Source organism: Sorex fumeus, unplaced genomic scaffold (genome assembly GCF_029834395.1).
Source record: "Sorex fumeus unplaced genomic scaffold, SorFum_2.1 ptg000003l, whole genome shotgun sequence".
Classification (NCBI taxonomy): domain Eukaryota; kingdom Metazoa; phylum Chordata; class Mammalia; order Eulipotyphla; family Soricidae; genus Sorex; species Sorex fumeus.
The window spans coordinates 40,235,832-40,248,945 of NW_026606060.1; the positions used below are offsets into that span (position 1 = coordinate 40,235,832).

At 42.0% G+C, this 13,114-nt stretch overlaps 1 long non-coding RNA gene and 1 pseudogene across 2 annotated transcripts in view; one reads left to right on the forward strand and one right to left on the reverse strand.

Moving 5' to 3' along the window:
* LOC130028865 (uncharacterized) overlaps positions 1-8,950 on the reverse strand; it is a 52,019-nt gene extending 43,069 nt beyond the window's left edge. Inside the window, exons 1-3 of one of the 2 annotated variants that reach the window (XR_008793234.1) lie at positions 8,861-8,945; positions 6,920-7,037; positions 6,387-6,515 (exon numbers count right to left, since the gene is read on the reverse strand). This is a non-coding gene — a long non-coding RNA (uncharacterized LOC130028865). Of the gene's footprint in view, positions 1-6,386; positions 6,516-6,919; positions 7,038-8,860 lie in introns of both variants that reach the window. The other variant, XR_008793233.1, reaches the window with a different exon arrangement.
* A 1,138-nt stretch (positions 8,951-10,088) lies between these two features.
* LOC130027473 (NXPE family member 3-like) lies at positions 10,089-11,160 on the forward strand (annotated as a pseudogene).
* Positions 11,161-13,114: the final 1,954 nt, after the last annotated feature.

The following is a 13,114-nucleotide window of genomic DNA, read 5'->3' on the forward strand; positions in this document are numbered from 1 at the left end:
TCCATCACTCACTCTATATGATCCTGGGCAAGAATCAAAATTGGAGAAGCACAGATTCAGGTAAGGAAACCAAAACATGTCCCAAGGCAGGACCAAGGTTGGGATGTTGTTCTCAGAAGAAAAAAGAAATATGAGATAAAGAAGAACAAGGTCAGATAGAGTCACAAGGTAAAAAAATGGTCAGATGGAGGAATCAAAAGTAAAAGTAGGTAAAAGTCTCACTTATCAGTCCTGTCAAACCGGACATTCTCCTTATTATGGCTTCTTGGAATGTTAGCAGTTTGACCCAGTTCAGAAGTTTGACTCAGTTTAGTATAGTTTGGGGTTGGAGGGTGGGTTACACCCAAAGGTCTCAGGGATTTATCCTGGCTCTCTGCTGAGGGATCACTCTCGTTGGTGTTCAGGGGAACCGTATGTAATCCAGGGTTTGAACCAAGATCAGTCACATGCAAAGCAAGTGCCTTATCCCTACATATCTCTCTAGCCCTTAATTCAATTTAAAAAGTACAGAAAAGTGCTGTGGGTTCTTTTTTAAATTTTTTTTATAGTGAGTTGCTCCAACTCTATTTTAAAATTGCTCCAGCAATGTCAACTTTTTTCAGGATTTATCTAGAAGAGCCAAGAGGACAAACTGCATGGAGCCACTGGCAATCACGACTAGACAAACGAACTAATTTATGTTGAATCTATTAAAAACATTAGAGGAAAGTGAAGAATCTAGGCAGCAAACAAAACTGCAGAGTAATTGTTATGCTAAAAATAAACAGGATTTTCTTTCTTGCTACAATTAATGAGGAATTTCAGAAGCCACTTGCTAAAGGATCACTTCGTTTCTCATAAGTGGGTCATTTTATGTAACAGTGAGTAATCAGGCAATTCTAGGATAGAAAGGTCTTGTATTATTTGAAAAGTACATTCAAGGCCAATTGCAGGGATCCCTTCTGACCTTAAAAGGACCCTGGAGTATATCTTAAGAAACATTGTAGGGAGACAGTGACCTGATCAAGTCTTCCTTTTGGCTTCTACTATGTTCCTAATACAGCTAACTGATTGGGAGAGATAAATAGGATCTGAGGAGCTCAGAATATAGATTCTCAACAAATATTTAAAGACATTATACATTAGAGATCAAAGCAGTGCTTGTGGCTAGTATTGCTAGAATGAATGAATACAATCTTTTGAGGAGGAGTTGAGAACAAATTCTACTCTCATCCTTCTATTGAAAGCACCGATGATCAGTCTCATCACATCACCTTTAACACAGGCAAGATAAATTGCATTAGGAACAGCATCTGGGAGACCGCATAAGACACTCAGGGAACAGAGTGCCCCTGCCACTGAGAGGCCCCGAGTCTGGGTTTCTAGGTGACAAGTGTGGAAAGCAGGAACTGTATAATTCTATAATACCTCAAGGCTTGGAGTCTGTGTGACTTTTAACAAGTAGCTGTAAGCCTCTGCACTAGGAGATTTGATTCAGCCTTTTAAATATTTTACACCTGCTACAAAAATAGCTGCTGTAGAGGAAAATCAGATACAGTGAATAATTCACAACAAGAATGCTCTTGTGTGGGTGGCAGTTAAGTGGTGTTTGCCTGGGTCTTATTTTACATGGTGAAATTGTCACTTATACCCTAGACTCCTTTCAGAAACAGCAAACAAGAAGATCCGAAAACAAGAGGCCACAGAGCACTCCCGTGGACTTGTTGGCTGCCTGGTAGCCCTACCCAAAGGAGCGTGGGCTGCAGCTTTGGTTTCCTCTAACCTTTCTCCTCTGTCCTTGCCTTTCCCCCCTGCCCCTTTCTCCCAGCTGGCTGTAAACAGATTGTAAATTACATGACACCAAAGAACCTGAGAAGTTCAAGGCTACTTTTAGCATCCTCTCTCAGAGCATACAAGTTTTGCATTTCCACAGAAAACTCTTAACCCGGGTGCTTGGCCTTGAAGCCCATGACTTCACCTATTTTTTCAGAGAAGCTAAAATTTGGGGAAGCAGAGACTCAAAGTGGGGACTGATGAGAGGAGATATTAACCATGTTTGAAATTTTCATGGGCTTTTAATATTTTTTTTCTTTTTTTATTAGTGAAAAACCATGAGGTACAGTTATAGGCTTACAAATTTTGTGCTTGGGTTTCAGTTATACAATGATCAAGTGCCCATCCCTCCACCAGTGCCCGTCATCCATCCCCACGGGTCCCAGCATCTCCCCCACCCCTCATCCCCCCCACCCCCCGTCCCATCCTGCCTCTGTGGCAGGGTATTCCCCCTCGTTCTCTCTCTCTTCTTTTGGGTACTGTGTTTTGCAAGAGAGGCTTTGAGTGGCAATCATGTTTGGTCTATCGACTACTTTTAGCATGCTTCTCCCACCCTGGGAGGGCCCTCACAACACCCTTCATTTGGTACTCTCTTCTCTATCTGAGCTTCCTTTTCACCTAGAGCCTGTGGCTGGCCTTCCATTCATGGAGCAAAATTCCTGGTACTAATCTCAGCCATTCCTGGGTGTTAATCTCCCTTTTTGTTGCTTTATGTTCCCTAGATGAATGCAATCTTTCTGTGTCTATCCCGCTCTTTCTGACTCATTTCGCTTAACATGATACTTTCCATGTAGTACCACTTGTATGTAAATTTCATAACTTCATCTTTTCTAACAGCTACATAGTACTCCATTGTGTAAATGTACCAAAGTTTCTTTAACCAGTCATCTGTTCTTGGGCACTCAGGTTTTTTCCAGATTCTGGCTATTGTAAAGAGTGCTGCAATGAACAAACAATTGCAGATGTCACTTCGACTATACCTTTTTGCCTCTCTGGGATATATTCCCAGGAGAGCTATAGCTGGGACAAATGGCAGATCAAATTCTAATTTTTTGAGAGTCGTCCATACTGTTTTCCAAAAGGGTTGGACCAGCCAGCATTCCCACCAGCAGTGAAGGAGGGTCCCTTTCTTGCCACATCCGCGCCAGCACCGGTTGCTTTTGTTCTTGTGGATGTGGGCCAGTCTCTGTGGTATGAAATGATATCTCATTGTGGTTTTGATCTGCATCTCTCTGATGATTAGTGATGTAGAGCATTTTCTCATGTGCCTTTTTGCCATTCGAATTTCTTCTTTGCGAAAGTTTCTGTTCATTTCCTCACCCCATTTTTTGATGGGGTTGGGTGATTTCTTCTTGTGGAGTTACCACGCACAAAAGTAAGATCAAAATGGATTTATGACCTCAACACCAGACCAGAATCCATAATGTTTATTGAAGACAAAGTCGGCAAAACTCTCCATGATATTGAAGCTAATGGTATTTTCAAAGATGTCACGCCACTGGCCGAGCAAGTGAAAACAGAGATAGACAAATGGGACTATCTTAAACTAAGAAGCTTCTGCACCTCAAAAGAAACATTGACCAAAATACAAAGACAGCCTACAGAACGGGAAAGGATATTCACCAAGTACACATCCGACAAGGGGTTGATATCAAGGATATACAAGGTACTGGGCTTTTAATATTTTGAAGATCTTCTAGACTCAGGAAGGCAATGCCCCGCCCACCACTAATTGTTAAAGCCGTTAACCTTGTCTATGATCACAACTTCTGTGTGTAAATCATTCAGTTCTGAGCCCATTTCCTCTAGCCACCTCCTTTTATCTAAATCTCACATGCCAAGCCAATAGTTCCTGCACCAGAAGTCATACTCAGGCAGATGCAAGGCAACTGGAAACCATGTTTGTAACCTAAATCATATAAACTAGCCCATTTTAGCTATCAGCTCTGCTCTGCGTTGTCTTTTCTTCTGGAACTTTGATTGAGACTTTGACTCAGTTGCTTCTCATTTCCTTCTTGATCAAACCCAGTGCTCCTGGTGGCTCCCTAAAAGGTGATATGCGCCCTTCTTCAAGAAATAGCAGCACACTTGACTCAGGAGCAACATGGGCTGGAACGGTGCCAATTCACTTTAATGCAGATTTTTGGAGAAAGAGACTACATAAGCTTATCATTGATCAATACAGTACGACTGATAAACATAAAAGAGTACTTTAAATGCATCTTCTTTTCTACATTTATATTTTTATAGTACTTTTTCCACTTAAATTCACTTAAAAAAATTTTGGCTCCAGTGATTAAAAGGCAGAACCACACACATATGAGGCATGCGCTCTACCACTGAGCTATACCCAGCCCCTGATTTTAATAATATTTTCCTTGCCCTTGATGTTATTGTAAGAACACAGTGTATAATGCATATAACATACAAATATGTTTAAACTATGCTATCAGTCATGCTTCATATCAGCAACAGACCATTAGTAATAAGGTTGTGTAAAACTCAAAGTTATCTGTGGATTATTTCCAGGGTAGGGAGCCACACCCAGGTGTGCTCAGGGGATATACCTGGATCTATACCAAGGGGATTACCTATGCCAGGAATCAAACCCAGGCATCCTTCACAAAGCATAGGTTCAGCCTATTGAGCCATAACTTGTTCCATATGTAGATATTTAACTGCATGGGGTTTGTACTTTCAGTTTCCACATTGTACAAGGGCCAATGGTAATACATCTCTCATGATATCAACTTTTCAGTGATATAACCTAACCACTTATCTAAATTAAGATTTCTTAGGCACAGTGAGACAACGGGTTTGTGTAGTTATTTTAGGAACATGGTAGTTTGACTTCCAGTCTAGCTGAGAGGTGATATACTGTCACAAATCATCATGAGTAGCTCCATCACACAGTCCACGGTCCAGGACAAGAGCTAGCATACCGAACTCATCTCTGCCCACTTCCCAGGTAGCATAGCAAGGACTATCAACACACTAGTTGATTTTGTATCATGACACTAACGTCCAGGAAATGTGTGTAGCCTATTACTTTTAAAGAATGGATGCAGATCTGTAGAGTAATCCATACAAAAGTGAGGTTTGTTCTCCTTATTTCTCCTAAAGAGCCATCAGAACAATAAAGCAATGGCAATGAGGACTGTGAGCATTTGTGTACAGAGTGCCTGGCTGAGTGCCCAGTGTGTGGCATGCATATCACATTAAACTCTTATGATAAGGCTCTGAAGGCTGTGCTATTGCTCTCCCATTTTATAGAGGAGAATTTAGAAATAAAGATCACTGGTCCAACACTACATAGATGGTAACTGGAGATCTGGGAAGATTAAAAACAAAAAGTTCATGAGCTAAACATCCTTGTCTATACTATATCTGTCAAAGCTGAATAAGGTTTTTTCTCCTTCAAGATGTATTATTCAAGAGCAAAATTCTTGTTGTGAATGAAATGTCATACTGAGAATCTCTGGCCCTAGCTGGCCTCTCCAATGGGCAGGTGGATGGTACCTTGTCCTCACTTAAGCCAAAAATTATTCTGGTAGATGTTCAGAAACAGGATCAGCTTGTTAGAAAAGATGAAGTCATGAAATTTTCGTATAAATGGATCAACATGGAAAGCATCATGTTAAGTAAAATGAGTCAGAAAGAGAGGGAGAAACATAGAAAGATTGCACTCATCTGTGGAATACAAACTAACAGAATGGGAGATTAACACCCAAGAATAGTTGGAGAATGAGCACTGGTAGAGGGATGGATACTTGATCACTGTATGACTGAAATACAAGCACGAAAGTTTCTAAGTCTGTAACTGTACCCCACGATGATTCACTAATAAGAAATTAAAAAAAAAAAAGAAACAGGGTCAGCTCTAGGCAACAGGCTGAAATAGGCAACCTCTTGGTTTCTAGTGACTGCTTTTCCTGGAATTCAGGGCTCTCTATGTCCCTGCAGATGATGCAACTGACTCTACTCCAACACTATTCTCTGAGGCCCATGCCTCAACTTTTGCGCCAACCTGGGTTTGATTCTTTCGGCCCTCTCAGAGAGCCTCGTAAGCTACAGAGAGTATCCTACCTGCACGACAGAGCCTGGCAAACTACCCGTGGAATAATCGATATGCCAAAAACAGTAACAAGTCTCACAATGAAGACATTATTGGTGCCTTCTCTAGCAAATCGATGAACAACGGGACAACAGTGCTACAGTGCTATCTTTAAACTCATAATCCACATGCTCTCTTCTTAAGTTGTGTGTGTGTTTTTTTCCTTTTCTTTTTTCCAGGCAAAATTTCGTTGGAGAAGAGACTTGTGAAAGGACAAGAGAGAGAGCCTGTGCCTGAGTGTGAGAGAGGCAGCACGGATTGTGTAGGGCCTTGATGAAAGGGTCCAAGCCCTTACACTGCGAGTTTGAACGCATCCACCTAGCACAAAAACTCCCTTGTCTGTTACCAAGTTGCACCTGGTTCAGAAACTGCCCATGTCCCACTGGTCTATGAATTCCTAATTGAAGTCTGCTGCTTGGGGTTCCAAAGATAGACATATGACATTAGAGGCAGCTCTTACCTGGGGAAATCAAAGGCGTGTGGTCTAAGGTGGCAGAGTCTCTCATTCCCGTAAACCCAGGAAGGTCATGCAGTGGGCAGGTTGCTTTAACACAACCAGACTCAGAGCTAGAGATTCCTTCCTGCTTTGCTGGATAGGGTGGGGGAACATTTACAAAGAAAGAAAGAAAGAAAGAAAGAAAGAAAGAAAGAAAGAAAGAAAGAAAGAAAGAAAGAAAGAAAGAAAGAGAGAAAGAAAGAGAGAAAGGCTTGATTAGCTTGCCTTGAAGAATTTGTATGTGTTTTGCCTTAAGGCTACATAGATTAGAAATTTACAGGTTGAGTGTAAACTCAGCTTCTTGATTGGGGCGAGTGACTAAGTCTAGTTCTTATGTTAGCTCATTTTCTCCTGAGAAATTTCATATTTATTATTTGTTTGTTTGGGGGCCACACCCAGCAATGCTTAGTAGATCATATGTGGTGCTGGTAATTGATCCAGGGTCAGCTGCATATCTGCACGTATCACCTCCTTGTGCTATCTCTGCATTCACTCACCTGTGATTAAGGAACTGGGGCAAAGATCTTCTCTTCAATGTTGCTGGATTCAAATAAGCCTGGCTTCAAATCATCTGGATGGTTTTTAATTCTACATATGATCTTGATCTCCACTTCTCTTACCCCAAAACAACCAAAATACCAGTTACTTTCTCAGCATCTTTACAAGCATAGCAATGATATATCACATGTGTTGAGCCAAATCAAATTGTAAGCACATGATTGGTGTTTAATTATGATAGTCATAAGAAGTGGTTTCACAATTTTTGTATATTTTATTTGAATGTAAAGTAATAATATTGATATTTAGAATCACAAATGTATTAGCCTCCTTACATAATAGATCTACTTCACTGTGAAAGGAAGTCCATCTCTGAGGAATTCAAAAGAAATAAAATTCTGATTAAAACTATATAGTCAAATAAGTGTAAATTAGGCAATGGCTCAAATAATAGAATGTAATTTTCACTTTACAAATTTGCCAAATGTTTCTCCTATTATACAATTCTAGAGTCCATTTAAATAAATACATTATATTTATGTAAAATCCAACAAATCTTATGATGCAGGAAGCCAAGAACCATAAGATAGAGTCCTCAGCTCTGCTCAGCCTGTGACCACGTCTCTCCATCTCCATCTATGCCCATGTCCTCCCTGAGAAATGAAGAGTGTTGGACCTTGCAATCCACAAGACCCCTTCCAGTTGTGCCATTCCATGAGCCAATGATCTGATCCATTATTGTCCCTCCCCTGGGTCTCTGGAGATATTGTTGCCACAATAACTACCGTTGTCCCCAAGTAACATCACGTAGCAAAGTCCAGTCATGCACAGGAATTCCAGACACTGTGACTGTGAATTCTAATCCCTCTTTGGTCACACCATTGTTAAATGACCTTGAGCAAGGCCCTGAACTTCAGCTACTACCTCAGATACCCCACAGAACACCTCCAGGATTTGGAGGATAAAATTCTTACACTTAGTAAACTGCCCTCCAAATGCCTTTACAGTGTTTAACTTTGGCTTACCCATGACAAATGACGAAATTAGGCTTGTTCCTGAGTAAGACCTACTCTTGGTGCATTTCCATCTCCATCACAGAAGCCTTCCCTCCCTATTCAAGTTATAACCACCCTTCAAGAAAATCAAATTTAAATTAAAAAAATTAAAGGCTAAAAAATTGTTTATATATAGAACAAACTTGAGGCTAAGATGGAGTACTGATACACATTATATAATAGAATAAAATTTTAATAGTCTAAAATGAGTGAATACAAAAGAGAATTAATGCAAACTTAGAAAATATTTGAGTGCATATGTCTTGTTTGGCAGTATAATAATAATGCCAAGTGATAAAGGCTGGTCTACAACAGTAGATAAGCAATTCCAGACGATAACATCATAGACCATCATAAATAACTTCCAGTACTTCTGTCCTGATTATTCCCATTCTTTCCTCTTTGGAAACTAAGATAGTCATATTTATAAGTACTTTCTTTTCAAGCCACCAAACGTTGTACCGGAAGTTAACCCAAAACTCCAGTTGAGCCAATAAAAGTAGAGATATTATTTTAAGACAGTCTATAAGGGTGGCCGTACTTGTGACAAGTGAACTCATAGCATGTTCTATTGAAAAAGAAGCAGATGAATGACAAAGAATGCTTTTCTAATTTCTGGATTCCAATTCCTGATGGCCAGTTGTGAATGTGCTCTAGATCCAGATAGTTTGGAGCATTTTTGATGAAAGCCACTGAGGACTGATTTTCTTACTACTCCAACCTCTAATAAGCAAGGCATCGGAGCTTAGGAAGATTCCACCACCAGAGTGTAAGAGCCCCTATAAATGAAGACACTCCAGAAGAAATTAGGAGATAGAATCTAACCACTAGTAAAATAAAGCAAGACGGACTCCAATGATAGATGACAAAATTTAGGGTATTTACCTTTCATTCTATGATGAGTTTCTCCACAGAACATTTTGGGTGTACGCAATGCAACGCATCTGCAAGCTAAAAACTGCCTTTCGAAATCACCCATTTATCAGTGAGGACTCACATGAACCTTTGTACTTAAGTTTTGTGGCAAACCTGTTTCCCAATATGCACGTGCTTTCCTCATTTTGCAGACTATATTGACTGTGACTATGACACACAGAAAAACAATGTCTGGACAAATCCTGGTGACCCATTTCCCAATATCAAGGTCAGTCTTGGATACAAGGTCAACGCTGGCTCTAACAGGATATAGAGATGGGCTGTAGCAAGTAAAAAGGGTGACGATTGGGAACGCTATAGTTTTCTCTCTTGCAATTAAGACAATTTCTATATTTTGCCAAAAAATAAGTCATCAAATCATTAACACATAGGAACTAAGAAAGAACTGCTTCTTTCTCCCTTCCCATTTCTCTCTTCCCATTTCTCTCTTTCCAGGGTACGGACTAGACTATTTTGTCTAAGACATGCAGAAAACTTGTCCTAATAATCCACTTTGTATCTTTCTTCTTGCTTTTAAAACGTGGATTGAGATGGGGCCAGGAAGCCCAGGTGGCCTGGCTCAGTGGCTGTGGGGGTAGGGGGTGGGGAGGGGCTGTGGACCACCTAGTCCTGAGCCCACGTAGCAGCGGCCTGACCTAGAGCAGGAAGAATGGTATAAAATGTAAAAGCATTAACATTTACTTTGAGTGTGGTGAGAAAACAATATCCGCTGCTCTGCTGAGAACTTACGTTTAGAATGTCACACTGGAAGCTAGAGCGATAGCACAGCGGTAGGGCATTTGCCTTGCGCACAGCCAGGCGGGCTGAGCCGCGTTGGATTCTTCCACTCCTCTCGGAGAGCTTAGCAAGCTACTGAGAGTATCTCGCCTGCGGGGCAAAGCCTGGCAAGCTACCTGTGACGTATTCAACATGTCAAACACAGTAACAAGTCTCAAAATGGAGACATTACTGGGCCCGCCAGAGCAAATCGATGAACAACAGGAGGACAGTGCTACAGTGCTACTGGAAGGAAAGTTTGATGAAAACTGATTTCTTAGCTCTAACTAGCATCTCTTCTTGGCAACTTCTAGAAAAAGGCTGTCGCAGTGTGTTTTTGCATCTCCCCCCAACCCTTGAAGGGTTCCTATGCAGAGAAATGCGCCCCTTAAATCAAATCCAGCAATTCCACTGTACAAAGAGCCCTGAAGGATATTAGCAGAAAAGTAGCAAATTAAACTCAAAGATCACCTGCAGCTCAGAAAAAAAAAAAGAAACATGGAGTTTTGAGGCATGAGGGTATCACAGTGTCTGCCATGGGTGATCAAGACACAGCCAGATCATGTGGATCAATTTCTTCAAACTACAGCATTTCTGCCATTTGCTTTCAATGTTGATGGTCATGGGGCTCATTATCACTGTTACTCAGGTAGAGTACTTAGACTGTGAAACTATTTCAACCACAATCCTTGCAGTGGCAGCTGCCCAAAATGGGTCTGTTCCCTTTTTTGCAGAGCACTGACCCTTCTTTCAGCTATTTTGTCATCTTGAACTCTGCCACCTTCTTCAAAGTGGGCCGCCAGCTGGAGGTGCTGCTCCACGTACAGGATTTTCAAAGGAATCCATGAAATTTGGCAGCGACTCTCTTCAGGACCCAAAGCAGCAGGCAGGGGCTGTGGGCTGAGTAGTGGACTATCAGCGGGTTTTACAAGGTCATTTTCACTTTGCTCTGGCCAGGCAAAGTTAAAGTGTCCATATCTTTGGTCAACCCCAGCAAAGGGATCTGAGTTCTTCAGCATCTCCAAGAAGAGAAACCGACAGGGTTTATTTCAAGAGTCTCTTCCAATCAGGAAGAATTTCCGAGACTACTCGGTGCAATGTGTGTCTTCCGGGGCGGGGAGGGGGGTTGGAGCCCCTGTGTAACTTTACGAATCTCTATCCTGGTGAACCTTGGTTCTGCTTTAAACCAGAGAAGCTTCCTTAGAGGAGCAGAATCAACCATTTCAAAGGCAGATACCTGAAGGGGCTCTTGACGGCCACAGAGGATGCTTTCTTCTACAGTGGTATCAATATCAAAACACAAATCAACTCCAGTGAACCAGATTGGGTGACGGAAATTCCCAAGATAATAAAAGAAACTAACAACCTACAACTATCTCAAGGCTCAGGAATCTTTTCCCTTCTGGATATTATTACAAAGATCAGTGGAGACCCAGGAAATTAAAGTCACCAATTCAATGATCCTGACAACATCGCAGAATGCTTACAAAGAAAAGTGGTGTATTTATTTGGTGACTCAACAATCAGGCAGTGGTTTGAATACCTTACCACATTTGTTCCAGATTTAGTGGAGCACTGAACACTTAGACCTGCACTGCCTGGCTTAGCATGGCTGGGAATAGCCCCTGTATCCCATTTCCCAGCACTGACTCCTGGAGGCAGCCCCTGTTGAAAATTAACCACTTTTGGGAAATATAAAATCAGAAATTAATTTTTGTGTTCTGAAGTTTGAGAGTTTTCAGGATTGATTTATATGTGAAGCATGCTATTGATCATTAAAAATTGTGGAAAATATCCAACTGATTTCAGGTGTTCCCCCCCCCCCCCCCGTGGTTATTTTGAATTGCATACCAAAATTAACAATTAGAATCTGATTAGAAATTAAACTTAAAAATTGTAATCTATAGGGGATATGGTGCCGCCAGCAGGTCAATCTGTACCTGTGAGGCGAGTGCATCAGCAGCCTCATGGCACCTTCAGACTTCCAGATACCCCAAAATTGCTGCTGTGCCTTTGGCCAGACCCCAAAAACTTGGGGCAAAGTTTACCAAGAAAGTAAACAGCCAAAAGTTAGGTATGTGGGAAACACACCCACAAACCACCTCTGGCTCAGCTATATAATTGGAGGCAAGGCCTCTTTGGTTCCTGATTGAACTGCTTAATGGCCGTGATCCCAGAGACTCAGAAACGAATCTCGGAACCCAGCAGCTTTAGGTAGAAATGCGTCCAGTCTCTGCAGTAGGCTACCGGTGCTGGGCCAACCCAGGTGGGAATAGGTTTCATGCCTTGGCTTGTTCTCCCTGGTGGCCCAGTGGCCGCCATTCTTCTGAGGCCACTGGATAGTCACATTTGGGCCCCCAGTGACGAGACACACAGGGCCTCACAGGATGGTGGTGGAGTCGGGCTTGTCCTCCCCACCCCAACGAGACCCCAAGTCATCGCCCATGAACGGCCTCCCTGGCTCCTGATCAAGGTGCTTAACAGCCATGATCTCAGAGACTCAGAAACAAATCCCAAAACCCAGTGGCTTTTGGCAGAAATGCATCCGGACCCCACAGTACGTTACTGTCGCCAGGCAACCCCAGGGAGGAAAGGGTGTTGTCCCTCCGCCTGCTCCCTCTTGACAACTTGATGGCTGTCATTCTCCAGAGGCCATTGGACAGTCAGGCTTGAGCCCGCAGTGATGAAACTTGTTGGACCTCACGGGATGGGGGGGGGGTGGGTCGGGAGCCGGGCCTGTCCTCCCCACCCCAATGAGACCCCAAGTCATTGCCCACGAACGGCCTCTCTGGCTCATCAAGCTGCTCAATGGCCATGATCCCAGAGACTCAGGAGCAGTTCTTGAAACCCAGTGGCTTTTGGCAGAAATCCCTCCAGATTTAAGTGTTAAAATTTCAGAATTTCAAAACCACATGGCCCTACTGCAGCCATGCAACATCATATGTTATTCATAACCAGCAATAGAACACAAATTGTCTATTGTTGTCTTTTCAGCAGATCTGAGTTTTGGGGTAAAATCTCAAATAATGGTGGGTCTGGTGTCGAAATATTGAATGCGATCAAAGTAGAGAGATAGTAATGTGGAAATCATCTGCCCCACAGTCAGGGGGAGGGTGTAAGATGGGGGTATACTGGGATTTTTGGTGGTGGAGAATGGGCACTGGTGAAGGTACGGGTGTTTCATTGTATGACTGAGACTTAGACCCAAAAGCTTTGTAACTGCTCTCACGGTGATTCAATAAATAAAATGATAAAAAATGAAAAAAAAAGTAAGGTGGAGTTCATGCACAATTCAATCAGCTAATCACTGGCTGAATAAATAGCAGTACTCCTACAAAAAAATTGTAATCTATGATAGGCATTTACTGATTTGGGCCTAAGATACATACATGTTTGGTAAATAAAAGTCTGCTATTCTAAGCATCGTAAAATAAAAAAATAAAATAA